The sequence below is a fragment of the Mus caroli genome, unplaced genomic scaffold (assembly GCF_978045245.1).
Source record: "Mus caroli unplaced genomic scaffold, Mus_caroli_1 scaffold_11, whole genome shotgun sequence".
Lineage (NCBI taxonomy): Eukaryota > Metazoa > Chordata > Mammalia > Rodentia > Muridae > Mus > Mus caroli.
In genome coordinates, this window is record NW_028227266.1 from 97,107,606 (window position 1) to 97,124,433 (window position 16,828).

Below are 16,828 nucleotides of genomic sequence, written 5' to 3' on the forward strand. Positions count from 1 at the left end.
AGCTGAGGGTGGAGAAGAGCACAGATTGAAGCACAGGGGACTGTGTCTGTGTGCATGCAGTGTGCTTGGAGGGGTAGAAGAGACAAAGAGGGGCCCCCAAGACTCCCAGTTTCTGGGACAAAAAGCCTTGAAAGTTCTAGCTGGAGAGAGAAGGGTTGGGAGTGGGGGCGGGGAGGGGGAATGATGCCCTCATCTGAGCCAGGTCAGATGGAAGGGCACACCGGGTGGGTTCATAGTTATGCCCTGGACTTTGGTGCAGCTGTGACTGGGAGGGAGGCCCAGGTACTCAGTGCTCTATGATACCTGCTGATGCCAGCAATGGATATCTGCTAATGCCAGCGATGCTTGCTGTCTCAGTTAACCCCATCATGACAGTGTTCTGAAACAGGACTTTTTTTTTTTTCACATTGAAAGGCCTGGCCAGAGACTCCCTCCCAAGAGTTCTGACAACATGCTCAAGGTCACACTGGAGTCACCAGCTATATGTGCCTGGCTTGAGAGTTCGCTTTTAGATAAAACTGGTCACTTATATGTGTTAGTGGGGGGAGACAAGTGTCCTATCTTCTACTGCCAACTACAGGACCTGTGAGCATGTGTTTGAATGTAGCCTGTACCAGTGAGTGACTGTCTCCCTTCCCTCAGTAGAGGCCCCTCCTATTTTCCTGCATCTGGGAATGATAGAACCTAGATAAGACAGGATGTGACACACTTTCTTTTTAAGGACTTTATGGAGATAAGTCATATCCAGTGTTCACTAGCAATCAATGGCGACTGTATCTATATTTTATTTTATGTAAGGCATACAGTAATATTTAACTCATGTTAGATAATACTGGAAAATTTTGTGAATAACTTATTTTGTTAGGTGTGTACATTATATAAAGATAAAAGAAAATTTCCTTATTTTAGGAAGTATGTGGTTTTGAAGTAAACACACAAAAAAAATCACAAATTTTTTAATGACTTTAATATATTTCAGGAGCAAATAAACTGTTTGTGCTGTTCATTGTACAGTTTATTTTCTGTATGTTTGTAATTTTTCATAATAAAACATTGTAAGGGCCATTCTCTGTCCCTTACTATGTACCCAGTCCGAAGTAAACACAGCCCCATAATCTAGGGGAAACACACAAAATGAGTTGCTTTGTGATAGTGGAAGATGTACCTTGTGGGTCAGATGGTGGCTGGGGGCAGAGGTAGGACTTGGCCTGAGAGGGGAGGCTAAAGGGAGGTGAGACACCAGAGGGACTCAATTCCAGGTCTCCCAGGTGCCCAGGCGAGGGGTGAGCAGTTTCTAGTCAGTCCTGAATGATATAAAAAGAAAAAGCACCTGGTGCTTAGACGGCAGATCATTGTCCTTCAAGGAGGGGCGGCTCCTTGCTCCTCTATAGCAACATTTATTCCCTTGCTGCTTGGTGGTATCAGAAAAGAATTATCATCATAGTTTGTCAGACATCTTCTCAGGGTGTGCACTGTTTTTAACAGGCCTTGCTTTTTGTCATCTCCGATTCCTTGTACTTTCTTTTTTGGAAGGGGAGAGATCCTGCGATCTCATCGGTTTTACATGAAAGTTCATTTTTCAGACATAGCCCTGGAAGCGATAATCAGATTCTCCCATCTCCCAGTAGCTTCTTCTTATTTGTGTTTTCCCTTATCAAAATAGCCAGCGGGAAGAGGCACAGCCCTGCGAGTGTTCCACTTTTGTTATCTTCTGTAACTGTAAGCTAACAACTCTGCCAGGGTCTCTACCAAATAAATCAAAGACCTGTGTTGGGGCATCTTTGAATAGAGAGATCGTTGCTAACCAAAAGGCCAGGCAGGCTCCCAAACATTGGATTGGCTCTGCATCCCCCCATTAGCCTTCAGTGGAATTCCTTTCTTTACTTCTAAGTCACTGGCACAGGAACACATACCAGGCAACCTTGGCGGTGACTCCCTAAGTTCTTGGGGAGATGAATCGTTCAGACACATACATCAATGGATGCATCACACTTTTTGAGCTGGTCAGGGACTGTAAAATGAACCTGATACAGCTCTGTTAGTGGAAGAGACATTCACTTTTAACTGCATAGTCAATTCTCAATTAACAAGGGTAATGGGGTGGAAGGAGGTCACTGCTAATCAAAAAATCATGGTGAATATAAGATTATGGTCAACACTCGATTTCCTGAGGGCTGATTAACTGGTTGGCAGGTTAACTGTAGTTAAGACACAGTGGGCCTTAGGATGCCATCCTGTGGCCAGCAGCTGCTCAGCTGACACCTGCCCATCTTCCCTATCCCAGGGAGAAGGTTTCTCTTGGGGTAGGGTCAGGTGGAGCTGGCACATCTTGGCTGGACTGTTCCTACGGCAACGGTTTGGGGTGTGAGTAAGAGATGGCAGTTAGGGCTTGCCCCACCAACCACTTGAGCAGTGACTTGCAGTGCCAGTCATAGGAATTACAAGGGGGCTTTGTGGAGCTCCGGACTGCTGGACCCCAGCCCTTATTCCTGACTGAATGGACTTGGAACGGGACCTTGGGATCACATTCCGAACAAGTGCCCGGCAGATTCTGATGCTGCTGGACTTCGGAAGCTGCTGCTTCCTTGCGTGTACATTAGCATCCCTTGGGAGCTTTCGGTAGCTATTGTTAGCCGAATGCACTTGGTCAGAGATACGAAAGGCTCCTGATGCAGGGCCCAGGCAGGGCCAGTTTGCCCTGGGTTTCTGTTGTGCAGCAGACATTGGCAGCCATTGCCTTGCAGGAAGCTGCCTACACTTCAGACACCCCCACCTGAGGTCCACAAATCTGCACCTTAGATCGCACCACTCCTTGTGATTTTTTTTTTTCCTTGTCACGGGTCATACATGGAAGATAACTGTCAGTACCAACAAGCTGCCTGTTGGCATTGCAAGGTCATCCCCTCTTTCCTGGGAGTCTCGACTCTGGAGGTGCTTTTCAGTCTCCTTTCTCTCACAAAGCTGTGACAAGCACCATTTGTGTTCCTCGTCCTGGAAGGGCTGTGCTGACAGACACCTGGTTTGCCTCAGACCACAAAGTAAGAATGACTGTTTCAGCATGGCCTCCGATAGGTCAAAACCTTCACTGTTTATTTAAAAGGGGAACTGCCCAGTAAGAACATAATATCGAATAGCCAAATAATGGGATGCCACTCAGCAGTAAAAAAGCAAACTGTGGATTCGAACCATCTCATGGATCATGCCAAGTGAAAGCAAACAAATGGGACCAAGTGTATGATTTTGATTCTGCTTAAGGTTCTAAAGGACAAACCCATGATGGGAAAGCAGGAGCGGTGGCTTCTGGGTGGGGACAGTGAGACTGAATGGAACAGACATCAGGTCTCTGGGGTAAAGGGATGCTTTGTGTGCTAGTGGGAAGGGCTGGGCTGACAGGTCTGGCTGTATTTGTCCACATTCATAGAACGGTGACATTCCACAGTATGGGTGAAAGGCAGGAGAAGGAGTGTAGCTGGGGAGAGGATGCAGTCTGTAGAGCTGGAAGCACCGCTGTCAGCATCTAATGTTGTTATGTATCAAAGAACTGAGCTGGATCAAAGGAAGGGCAGGAGGCAAATTTGTAATAACCTAAGAATTGTACACTCTGGGACATGGGCAGGCAGGTGTTCTCTTGATATGACTTTGAACTTGGCTGTGTGTTTGAAAATCTTTTGTCATCAGATTGGTGGGAATTGACACATACACTCCAAACAAGTCCTTCACCCACGGGCCTCCCAGTAAGTCATGCTAAGGATGACTCTGCAGGTATTAGGTAGGCCAGAGACCAAGGCTGAACCTGGAATATAGGGCAGGGTCATTCAAGAAGAGCTGGTGTATGGTGGGGGCAGGGCATCCCCGAGTCTGAGCTTCCTACTGCTGGGTTTCTCATACAGGAAAATGCCACCTGTCACCTCCTTCTGTCACCTGTGCTGAGTCCTCGAGGGTCCCCAGGGAGGGTCACCTGGAGAGCCAACCCTGGAGAAGGAGCAGAGAAGAAGCCATGCCAGCTGTGAGCCACACAAGCAGTCGTCACAAGTGAGACTGTCCTCCTGCCTCTCCTAAACCCAGGGTATGTCAAGGCTAACAATATCAGGGCATTGTGTACTCGGCTGGAGGCTAGGAAGGTTGGGAAAAAAAAATGATCCTGGCACAGTTGATACCATGGCACTGCCCAGGGAACCACACTGAACCCTAGCAGCTACCTCACCTGGCTGAAGCAAATCCAGGGCATCCATAGCACACATCCACGGCACACCACATTACAACCGCACCGTGGACCATAACATACCTCCAGTACACCTACCACATGTCTGCCATATATAGCCAAACTCCCTCATGTTAGAGTCCCTTACATCCTCACAGCTCTCTCATAACATATCCTATTGACTGTGCACGACATCATGTCCACAAAAGCGTATATCTCTGTCACCTGCTCTCACTCCGTACCATCTTCACACTTCCCACAGGACACATTAAGGGCCCATTCTTTGTCACAGCCCTCCATGTCGGACTCCCACAACAGCCTTCTACACTGCAGACTCCTCTGTGTGATACCTCTTGTGACTCATCCTTCCAACAGGCCACAGTTCCCTTCCCATGACACAACCCTGAGGGAAGCCACAGATGCCCCTGTCTGTGCCCTTGGGGGAGGCTCATCCTGGGATCCACCTTCAGTAAGCGCTTGCCTGCTTGTACCATCCTTACTTTTTTGCAAAGCGTGAGCTGCTCCTGAGGGAAGAATTTATGATTGATGTCTAAAGGACTGTTAACGTGCCGATTACATCTGTTATTTCTGACAAAAACGAATGTGCCTATCGTGAATAGCGAAGTGGTGGGGGCTGGGTGAGCAGTCTGGGCTCTTCAGGGCTCCTATCACCTCCAGAGTAAGTGGTCCCTCAGGTCCACAGGAGCTGCATATGCTCTGTAGGAATGAATCTTTGAACCAGGCCTTGGCCTCCGAGTTCCCATCAGAAACAAGAGGACCTGACAGTTTTTCTCTGTGTGGTGTTAGCACAGAGTGAAGATAGTATACAGAGCAGCGTAGGTCCAGGCACAGAATATGAGTTCAAAACCGTAAAAGGTACCTCTTAGAGACCATGCTGTTTAACTGTTGTTACTATCGTGTTTTCTATGGCTGTAGTTCATCTTTGTTACCATAGGTGTAACCGCCTTTTCCTGCATCCCTAATAAAAGCATAACCTGAGACCAGGGACTGTGTGAACTCTACTCATTACCATCTTTCAGGACCAAGTAGGTGCACACAGACCTTAGGGACTGGGATGTTGTGTGCAGAGGCAGCTTCCTCATGAGCCAGCCATCCCAGGAATAGCCACACTTAGCATCGTTTCGCAGAGCTGCACTTTCAAATCCAGCCATTTTCAGAGCACATTCTCTCTCGTTCCTGTCTACTCTCCAGTTAAGGTCACATGCTAATTAAATGGGCCATTGAGATGCCAGTAGGTCTTCAGTGACCTGTGGTAGGATCATTTCACTTTCAGCCCTTGACCTGATCTCATTGCTTCCTACCCATAACCAAGGCTTGTCCTCAACCCCATCCCCAGCTACCCCCTTCACACATGGCCCTGCCCCAGACCTGCTGGGAAGAGGCCCTGATGCCAGTTAACAGGGTGGTTCCAATCACAGTATGACTAAGCATTGGAGCATGCATCTGAATTATAGATGCTGTCATCTTTAAAGTACTCCCCGAGGGGCAGGAAACACATAAACTAGAGTGCCCAGTAGTCAGGGGGAGAGCTTGCTTGTCACCTACCGCAGCCCAGCTTCTTCTTCTTCTCCTTCTTCTTCGTTTTTTTTTCTTTTTTTCCTTTTAGTTTTGAAGACAGGGTTTCTCTGTGTAGCCCTGGCTGTCCTGGAACTCACTCTGTAGACCAGGCTGGCCTCAAACTCAGAAATCTGCCTGCCTCTGCCTCCCTAGAGCTGGGATTAAAGGCATGCATGTGCCACCACTGCCCAGCTGCAGCCCAGCTTCTCATGAGCTGTTCTTGGAGTTGCATTTCCTGCCACCAGCCGAGCCCTTGGCTCTCTGCAGTCTGAACCAGGTTTAAGGTAGAGATCGCTTTGAGCAGATGCAGTCCTCCGGAAGGCCGCTGCAGCATGGCCCACGGCTTGCCTGGCATTGTTTGAACTCTTACTATTTTATTGCCCTGGGTAAAAGGATGCGGCTGTGCTTGCATCTTCCCTCCCTCGGTGGCTCGAGCACTTCAGTAATTTAACAATGCTTCCCTCCTCCTTCATCCGAAGAAGTAAAAATAATTATAATAGAAAACGGGTAATTTGCAGCTGTGATGCCAGGCTGATAATCAAAAACCTGTAAATGGAAACATGAGCATATGTTTATCACTTCTTGAAATTAGAATGCAATTGTACAGAGCTGTGGCCTCTGAGAGGGGGCATTATGGGAGGGAAGGCAGGTGTAGTTGTTAGCTGGAGACCTGCCTGCTAATGAGGCTTTTAAGCTGCCTTTGCCTCCAGAGCAGTGAATAAAGAAGGTGTCCCAGGAGAGACTCAGCTGTTCAGGGGAGCCTCAGGCAAGGACTGGACGATTGACCACACCCTTAGGAAAAGACTCACCGGCCCCTGCCCCCAGGATCAACTTTAACCTTGGCACGCTAGCCCTTTCTCCACCTTCACTACTATGCCTGCCTCTTACCATCCCAGCCTGCCCTAGAGCCTCTTGCTTTCCCGGATTTTACCAACACCGTGCCTCAAGTCCTACACATCCTTCAGAACTCACAGCACCTTTTGCTTCTTCCTGGCCACTGTCCCTCAAACCAGCTGGGCCACGGCCCTCTTCCATGGACCCAGACTCCCTCTGTTCTCCTTGTGCCAGCTCTTGCGAGCCTGTGTTGTGTGTGATCTTCTAGAAGTCGGCCTTTCTACCTATTACTAACACAGACAAGCCGCTAGGCAGGGATGCACCTTACCCTCTGGCTCCTGGCATATGGTAGGTGCCCTGTGAAGTTTGTGATATGAAAAGCTAATTAATAGCAGCTAAGGACTTTGAACTAAGTTTTAAGTCCTTCTTTGAGAACGAGCTGATAGGACTTGGTGATAAGTCCCACAATGCCTTCCATAACCAGTTGAGCAGTGCAGAGCCTCTGTGTCCCTCTTCCCCTTTGAGTTGGATGGGAAATGAATCATGAGGCACCCCTGTTCAGTCTTCAAGCCAAATGGACAATCGGGTGGTGAATGCCTCCCACCGCTCTGCTGTAATCAGGACAGCAAATGTGTCTGTTGCTCGCCTCTTCTTGTGATATTATTAGAAGTCTGAAGGACTCACAAATACTTTGAGCATCCAAAGGAGGTCAGTCCTATTACTGAATTGGCTCTTGCTCTGAAGCCCAGCGCCTAGCTCAATCTCCCTGATGGTTCCCGACACTCAGCTCCTGTCTGTAAGGGGCACTTCTGTCTGTGGCCTGGCTTCTCATCCTTTTCCTATTCCAGTTTTGGGCCCATGTGTAAGGGAGCAATATGTTTCCCTTTCAGTCTGCGCCCGGCTTGCACTTGCCTTTATTTCTATCATCAGTTTGTTACCACATAGGTTGCTCTTCATCTGGCCTCCTTTACCTTCTCCTTCTGAGCCGTGGAAAGGACAGGAATGGTCCACCATGATTCCTGCTTTGAGCATCTTACCCATAAGACAGCAAGTGGGGGCATTCCAGAGTCATCCTTGTTCAATTTCCTACTTAGAATATCTTAGTGAAGATTTCTATTGGTGAAAAAAACACCATGAACAAGAGCACCTTGGGATGGAAAGAGTGTATTTCATCACACATGTTCTGATCGCAGCCCATCATATAGGGAGGTCAGGGAAGAAACCTGGAAGCAAGGACTAAGGCAGAGACCATGGATGGGTACTGCTTGCTGGCTTGCTCAGCCTGCTTTCTTAATAGCACTCAGAACCACCAGCCCAGAGGTATAATTATCTACTACCTTCTGGGCCCTTCCATGTCACTCATAAATCAAGAAAATGTCCACAGGCCAGTCTGGTGGGGGGCATTTTCTCAGCTGAAGTTCCTTCTTCTAAAAATGACCCTAGCTTATGCCAAGGTGACATATATCTGGCCAGCACACTTGTCTTGTTCACTGTCCCAATCCAGCCCCGTGCTGTGTTAGCTTTCAAAAAGTTAATTTGGACCACAAGGAGGGAGAAGAGCTGGGAGCCAGATCTCATGTGTCTTTGTTCCAATACCTTACCTCCTCTCCATTGTGCTGACGTGCAGACTAGCAAGGATCAGCCACTGCTGTGGTCTGGTCCCTACCCACTTGCCCAGGAATATCATAGCACTCTGGGTCTGAGTTAGAACATGTTGCTCTCATGATACAGGGTAAATGGAAACAAGATGTAGACGGATGGGTCGCCAGCCTGGATCTGCAGTAGAAGTTCTGGGGGTGGGAGGGACAAGCTGGACTGTGGCATGTTTTCCACTCAGCTAGCGTTTCCAAGCCAAGGCTCTGTGCCAGTTCTGTGCTGGGCACAGAAATGGGAAGGCAGTAAGCTGAGCCCTCTGCCCACACCCTGCTACTCCTACCATGTGGGCCCATACTTACCAGGCAAATCTGTAGTTCCAAAATATATTGGGGCCAGTTGTACTTAATTAATGTGGTCACACAACCTTATTCAGTATTATAGAAGCTGATGAACTGGGAGCATGGAAGGAAAGAAATTTTGAGCATTGAATTGAATACTATGGAAAGAATCAAAGTAGGGAGACCTACCCTCTCATTCACCTCCACCCCTCTAGGGGCTTAGAAGGATGGTTGGAGGTAGACAATTCTGGCCAATTATCGCTTACCTTTCTGTTGGTCACTTCTCCATCTCAGCCTGAAATGGGGAGTTGCTGATGAATATAGTTTGTGGAAGTCCCATCCTGGTGTAACACAACAGCCTGGCCCAGGATCCAGTGACATTCTCGTGCCCATTTAATTTGAATCTAGAGTTCCCTTAGGCTTTTTAAAGGATTCTCTGTTTTGCCCTTTTCTTTCTGCTCTCTTGTTCAATGGGTGACAGTCGTCACTGGGGTGGACCTGAGGGGCTAACTGGAATCTGGGACTACATGGGGTCACCAGAGCCAGTTCAGACTCTACTTAGACTCTGGACTAGGAACAAGAGGTGATGAACAGTGTTGAGGGACTGCACAAAAGAGTGGAATGCCACAGCTTCTGAGGAAAGGGAGCCTGGCCTGGCATGGGCGAGGGGCATGTAGAAATGAAAGTGGCAGAGCCGGGTCCCGGAATGGGGATGCATGACTTGGTATGGATGCATTGAGAATAAGCAAGAACACTGTTCTGGATAGTTTTATGATAGTGTTTCATTGTAGCAATAGTTATCCTAACTAAGACAAATTGGTACCAGGAGTTGGGTATTGCTGTGACAGAACTGACCATGTTTTTAGGAGGATTGTGGAAGGACTTTGGAACTTTGGGCTAGAAAGGCCATAAACTGTTCTGTAGGAGACTGGAAGATAAGAATGTTGAGAGCAGTGCAGACAGTGGAGGCCTGAGTTGTTAAGTTTCACAGGGGAGTTTAAAGATTCTGTCAGGACCATTTGCAATTTTGAATTAAGATTCTTCCAATTGGATCAGCTGGGGCTGAAGAGTTGGCCACAATTAGCAAGAGACCAATCAACACCATTGAAGTGAAACCTTTGTGCTACTGGGACGATTGATACTGGCTAGCTGGAACTAAGAAATTAGCAACAATTAGAAGCAACCAGCATCATTGAGGTGTGACCTTCTGGGAAAGTGTTTCCTCGGGGTCAGCACACAGAGCCTGTGTTCCAGAGGCAGCCAAGTTGTGCCTCATGCTGGCGGCCAAACTTGGTAGTATAGAAGTCATCCAAGGTGTACTGGTTATGAAGGCCTGAAAGGGGGGCATCTGAGGCTCGGTACTGAGTGACAGGGCTTGGGTCCCTGAAGAGAGTTCCAGGGAGAGGCTGTTGGTGAAAGTGCAGCTCAGTTGAGAACCACAGCAATTTTCCAGTTATCAGTGCCATGGGGTGACCACCAAGAACAGCAGCAGTTGTGGAGGAAAAGACAAGCCATGTGTGCTGCAGAGGGCAGAGCTAGAGAAGTGACCCAAGCACCTTGGAGGAGCCCAGAAGATCGTGAGTGAATCCTAGATAACTGGTAGTGAGTTTATACTGCTGGAGTTGAGTTTCGCTTTGTTCAGGTTGTGATGGTGTCCTGGTTCTTCCCTCATGAAGTAAGAAACTACTTAATTTATTTTTGATGTTATAGGAGCTCCCAGTTGAGAGACTTTAAACGAGAGAGAGAGAGAGAGAGAGAGAGAGAGAGAGAGAGAGATATTTGGGGGGTTTTATAAAAAAAATGGATTTTAAAAGAGAATATTTTTAAAGAGACAACTTTTAAAAGTATTGAATTTGTAAGGCTGTGGGACTTTTTAAGATTGTAAAGTGTTTTATATTGTAAAATCTGTAATAATGTGTAATGGGAATAAACAAGAAAAGGAAAGGTTGAAACTTAGCAGTGATGTGTTTGTGTGTCGATTTGACAAAGGGTCATTTGCATTGAATGCTTTTATATCAACATGACATAGTCTAGATTTATCTGAAAGGAGGGATCAATTAAGAAAAAAATACCTCCATAGATCCAGCTGTAGGCCATTTTCTTAATTCATGATTAATGAGGGAGGCCCCAGCTTATTGTGAGTGGTGCCATCCCTAGGCTGGTGGTCCTGGATTCCATAAGAAAGCAGGTTGAAAGCCACAAGGAGCAAGCTAGTCAGCAGTACTCCATGGTCTCTGCACCAGTTCCTGCCTCCAGATTCCTGCCCTGTTTGAGCTCCTATTCTGACTTTCATTGATGGACTATGGTGTGGAAGTGTAAGCCAAGTAAACCCTTTCCTCCCCAACTTGCTTTTTGGTTATGGTGTTCCGTCTCAGCAGTAGTAATCCTAGGACAAGTCGTGTCTGAGGTGACTGAGTAGGTAATGATGCTGTCATTCATAGGAAATTGGAGTCAATGTAACTACATTGAAGAACACAGGGCCTTCCAGGTGAGAGAAGAACCCCAGAGAAGGGAAGGAAGCAAGCAGCTGCAGGCAAGATACGTCATGAAAAAGGGTCCGAGATGATAGTGTCATTTCTTCAACAAGCGTTTATTAAACACCTTCAGTGTGCAACCTTGAAGGCCATGGATATAAAAACCATGTGTTGGTCTCAGAGTTGCATGGGGACAGCACGAGACAGGGTGTCCACTGAGTGTGCCGTGAGTAGAGTCAATGAAGAAGAACAAAGTTATCATGTTGAGCTTTGGCAGGTCATGAGTGAGGGACAGCCAGCATCAGGGGCTGGGGAGAGAAGGGGGCTGGCAGGGAAGTTAGGGTAGAAGGAGGACCACAAGGACCTGACACAGTAAGAGATGTTGGCCCCTTAGTGTAGATGTTTCCATTCTTGTCACTGATTCAGGAAGATGGTGACCACCAGCCTGCTGGGAAGTGATCTGTTAGGTACTTAGAAAATAATGGCTTCGGTTCACATAACCATTTTATAGCTTCTGATTTCAGTTATTTTTTAGCCGAACAGTTTTTAAAATTATGATGTTTTTACCACCACCACCACCCGACCCCCTGAGAGCACCTTTCTGTTCTGAGACCCACTGAGAGTTGTGATATTGTTTTGCACTTGAATTTAAAAATTAAAAACATTCCCATCTTATCTGCAAGATGACTTCTTAGGGACCGGTTCACCCCACCATGTGTCTTTATAACGTGCAGTAGACACAGAATGTGACAGAGTAACACTCATCATTTGTAACATTTGTGAAACTGCAGGTCCTTGAACTTGAGACATTCCTTGTCTTTGTCCTTCTTGAACCAGGGCAGGACGTGCTTCACAGAGGGGCAGCAGGTCCTTAGGACAGGACACAAAAGGATTCAAAGTTCAGAATGGATGGTGGGGGAGGGGAAAGTACTTTCTTCCTATTTTACCATTCAAATGTCAGGGAAGAAAGGGCAGAGAGGCATCTGCTCTCAGGAAAGCAAAGCCACTCTTAGCTCTACTAAGGTGTCCCCAGCCTCCCGGGTGGGGGATGGGAGGGCAGGCATGGGTAGGGCCAATTGGATCCCCATCCCCTCTCCTAGGGAAACAGGCTGTAGACCATCTTTTTGGTCTTGCTCTTGAAATTAGGGCGGATTTAATTTGTTCTGGAGAGTTTTGCAGTTTGACTTAAACACACTGTAATAAGGACCTGGGAGTAGGAATAGTGAAACCTTCTGAGCCGGTGGATAGTTCACAGGAGAAGTTGCCACCTCTAGTTTAGTTTGTTCACACCCAGCCAGACGACCCCTAGAGAAGCTGGCCAGGTAGGATCCGATCCAAGCTCATCTTATCATGCAACATTATTAAGCAAATTAGCTCACATCTTTGGGTCCCAGAATCCTTTCTGCCAAGGTGGAATAGCAGCATCTAGTTGGCATGATATGTGTAAAGCAAGGAGAGAGTGTCCTCTATGTGGTTGGTGTAGGCTTTTACGCACTAACTCTCCAGCTTTTCTCCAGGACTCAGAATTACTCTGCCCTTAGACAGAGACAGCTAGGCCACCTTCATTCTGAAATTGGCCTTGGAGATGTCCCTAGGATCCTCAGGATCCAGGTCAGCTGCATTATCTACAGATAAACTGCCACATGTTCCTAGCGTCTGTCCTCTTAGAGCAACCTCTAGCTTTTGAATTATTGGCAGGAGTGTATGTGGCATCAACAGTGGAGTTTTTAATCTATTTGGTTTTTATCTTATGCAGATACTACCCTTGGGAAAGTGAGGCCTTCTTAGGAGAGTCAAAGTGGAAGCCACGTAGCAGGTGTCACTCTTTAGCTTCTGACATGCCAGTTTCCCTGTCTGGAGTGTTTTGTGCTCAGCAGGTGTTTGTATACCACGCCTTCCATCCAAGTTCTCATACAGTGACCCCATAAGGATGAGTTCCTACAACCTTAACCGCTTTCTACAGAAAACCCAGTTACACTTTCAGAACGCTTGTGATGAAGGTACTGAATTTTCTTAGCTCCCAAAATGTCTTCCTTTTATGGCTGAAAAACTCACATTGGATTAAAGCAGAAAGTTATTTTAAACAATCACTTCTTAGTTAGCAAAGTGAGGGGAATTCTTTTTCAAAAAGCCATGAAGAGTTTTCTCTGGTTATAACTTGAATCCTACTGTGGAGGGGAAGTCAGACCTTCCCATCTGGAAGTGGTTGTATAATTTCTGAAGTTTTAGAAAGAAGATGGATCTCTTTCACTTAGAGTGATGTTAGTGGTTTCTGTCTCCAGGAGGAAGGGAAACAGAAAGTCATTGCCCTGGCTCCTTTTTAACCTTGTACCTCTCTAATGTCCTTGTCCTGCCTTCAGGGAGGGATGCTCTTCTATGTCTGTCCCCAGGTGCCTGTCTCATTGGGCTCTCTACAGTAGCATGGCCCTCACAGATATAGCCCCCACCGTCTGGAACTGAAGAGCTTGCTTTATGTAAGGAAGTGTCACCGGGTGGTGGAAATCCCAGTGCTGAGCTGGACGTCTGAGCCTGAAGCTCTGCTCTCACCTTAACTAGCTTCTCAAACAACCCAGACTAAGCATCGTCCTGACCGTCTCCTCAGCAACAGGACAGGTGGGGTTTGACTCAGATGTTCATGCTGCAAATGGAAGGACAAAATAAACACGACTAAGCTTTAATTTACTGTGACTCATTCTTCAAGATGGAGCTGCTGTACCATAGAAAAGCCCAGCTCCTGATCCTGGGTATTTGCATAACTGTTAAATACAGGAGCTAAAAGTCCTGAAATTTCTATTAAGGCATCTTAAAGTGTCACTGCTTTGAAGATCTGTGGCAAATCTTGGCAAAATATGCCTTGAAGAACAAGCAGTCTATCTTGTGTAGGGGAAAGAGGGGCTTGGTTTCTTTCAGTAGGCAAAAGCCAGTAATTTCATGAAATGCCACCTTATGTAGCATGTGTGTAGGGACTTGTGGCGTTCAAGTGGCCTCATATCTTGTGTTGCACTTTACAGATAGGATGGATCAGAATGATACAGAGTGGTGTATTTCACTACACTCTTCAGAGAAGATTAAAATAGAAGCCTCTAGAAGAGGGTAAGGAAAACTCACTTCAGTTTGAAATTACACAGCTGCAGCCCAAGTGAGCCACTCCTCTTGCCTCCTCGAAACACCTCTGATCTTCCTGTAGAGATAGTGGCTTACTGGACACTAGATATATACTACAATGAATTTATAAATGTGTGTAGATACATATGCACTGAGTATCATTCCTATGTGTTATACTAACATTGATTGCCTAGCCTAATGTGAGACAGTGCTAAAATTATGCCTGAAATTTACATCTCCTCATCTAATACCTACTCATTAATAATCTGTCATATTAATACATATGCATATATATGTGCATACCACTCTTTTTAACAGCTATATAAAATTATGCAGAATTTAACCAGTCCTCTATTGGCAGACATGTAGTTCTGTGACTTCTTATTGTAGACAAACCTTTAGAGACCAGCCACGTGATAGATTTATTAATAATTCCATGTCATTTATTTGAGGACATGCATCCTACACACACCCACACGCATACACAGACATAGCTGCACTATGAGGTTAATTTGTGGGAAGTTTCTTAATGCTTTGACATTCTCTGTCCACTTCACACTTAACCTGTTCAGATGATGGTTTTAACTTTTGTTCTCTGTGCTGTCTTCTTCCTGCTTCAGGAGAGACCATCACCCAGAGCTAGGAGGTAGATGCCTAATGTTAAGGCCTCTTATAGCCCACTTGCTGAAGGCTGAAGTCGAATTGTGTTAAAAAATCACCAAGGAGGGCCTGAGGAGATGGTTCAGTTAGTGCCTGAGGATCTGGTTTTGGATCTAAAGAATCCATATGTAAAAAGTCGGGTGCAGCCATCCAGTTATGATGCCAGCACAGGAAGGGCAGAAATAGGAGAGCCCTGGACCCGAGGGTCGAGATAGGCAGCCCCCTAAAGCTTGCCGGCCAAGTCTAGCTAATCAAGGCTAACTAATACTAGTTTTAATGAAAGACTTTGTCTCAGAAGAAAAATAGAAACCCACCAAACTAGAACTCCAATATGATCTCTGACCTCCACATGTACCCATAGACATGTCAACACATGTCCTGATGGGCAGGCAGAGGGAGAATCATAAACAAATTGCATGTTTTAAGAAGCTCCTCAAACTAGGTTCACAAAGCCCTCCCCCAAGGCTACACAAGTGTAGCCATTACTAGTGAGGAGACCCTCAGCAGATCTAGTTTTACCGAGAGCTCTGTGGAGGCAGCCTCCCTGAGAAGCCACCCAAGCTAAAGTGGGGTTTTCAGTGACGCAGCTGCCTCAGGAATTGCTGCTCCTGTAAGTGACCCTCCTGTACACATGTAACCCCAATAAAACTCATTGGTTCACCAAGCTGGCCTTGGGTGACATGGTTACTTTGTTTTGTCCATAGTGATCTATCTGGTGTGAATAGATATTTGTTCATTAGCTTCAGAGAACACTGGGTCATACAGCAACACATGTGTGCACATGTGCATGTGCGCCCACACGCGTGCGCACGCACACACACACACACACTCACTCCCCGAGGAATCACAGAGTGGTTAGGATAGCTATTGTACAGAGTGACTTTCTTCCTACCAACACCTCTGTGGTACCAGTTTCTGATAGCTGCTAATGAAAGAGCATAAACTTGGAGGTTTAAAACAGCAGAAAGGTCCATAGTTACTCCCAGTTCTCAAGACCAGAAGTCTAAAATCAGGATCCTCAGCCCAAAATCAGTGTCAGGGACACATTCTCATGGGAAGCACCCAAGAGTCTGTTTCAAGCCTTGGTGGCTTCCAGCACTCAGTCTTGATCGGGGTTTGTCTAGAGGAACAGTACACATAGAATGAATATCTATTGTAAGAGAGAATTTCTTAGATTGGCTTGCACAGTACAGGCTGGAGAGTCCAGCCGTGGCTGTCTGCACATTGAGAAAGCTGAGATCCCAGAACTGCTCAGTCTGTGCAACTGGTCGCCTCTGCAGTCCCAGGCTGACCTGGAGACCTGGAAGATTTCCAGAAAGCTCTCTCTGGACTTCAGTACACCTTGGAAGACCAAAGAAGTGGAACCTGATGTCGTCAGTAGAGGATGGTGGCTGAAGCAGCCACGGCCACAGCAATAGAGGCACTGACCAGCAAGAAGCCAAGGCAAACAGGCACACACTGCTTTCTCCTGCAGACCTCTATAGCCAGCCCACCAGTTAGGAGGCGCTACCTATTCAGAGGGAGCAGCAAATCCTATGAGCAGCAAATCCTTTCTGGAAGCCCCCTCATGGACATACAGAGGTGTGTCTTAGCTGATCCCACATTCTGCCAGGTTGTCAGTCAAAATTAACTGTCACACATGCCTTGATTTGTGACCCTGTCACTGCTGTCCTCAGTACCAGCCTCCCCCTGATCTTCCTTTGTTTCCTTCACACAACTTTGTCTTTGTGTCAAATCCCCCTTTTTTTTCTCCCTCTTCAGGGACACATAACACCTGCGTCTCAACAGCCTCAATGAAATCTGCAAAGATTTCTTTATTTTAAATAAAGTAACATTTAGTCCGGGGTCTAGAATACGATCTCTTTGGGGGACATTATTCTTCATGGGGTTTTGTGTCATGGTTTTCATCATATTTTAAGTGATGACTAGGGACAATGCTTGATGTTACCTTTGAGCTCCGTGGAAGTGTGTCTGTTCACAAAGAAGCCAGGCGTTTTGTGCAGAAAAATTGGCCTCCGAGGTGAGGTGGCAGAGTCGGGGTC

At 46.7% G+C, this 16,828-nt stretch overlaps 1 protein-coding gene across 9 annotated transcripts in view; it reads left to right on the forward strand.

The window, feature by feature from the left end:
- Nmnat3 (nicotinamide nucleotide adenylyltransferase 3) overlaps positions 1–16,828 on the forward strand; it is a 112,456-nt gene that overhangs the window by 14,765 nt on the left and 80,863 nt on the right. For 5 of the 9 annotated variants that reach the window (XM_029481511.2, XM_021171975.3, XM_029481512.2 and 2 more), the window contains exon 2: positions 3,891–4,066. The exons of the other annotated variants lie outside the window; for them this stretch is intronic. The gene's annotated coding sequence lies outside the window, so the exon portion shown is untranslated. The remainder of the gene's footprint in view (positions 1–3,890; positions 4,067–16,828) is intronic. 9 annotated transcript variants of the gene reach the window in all.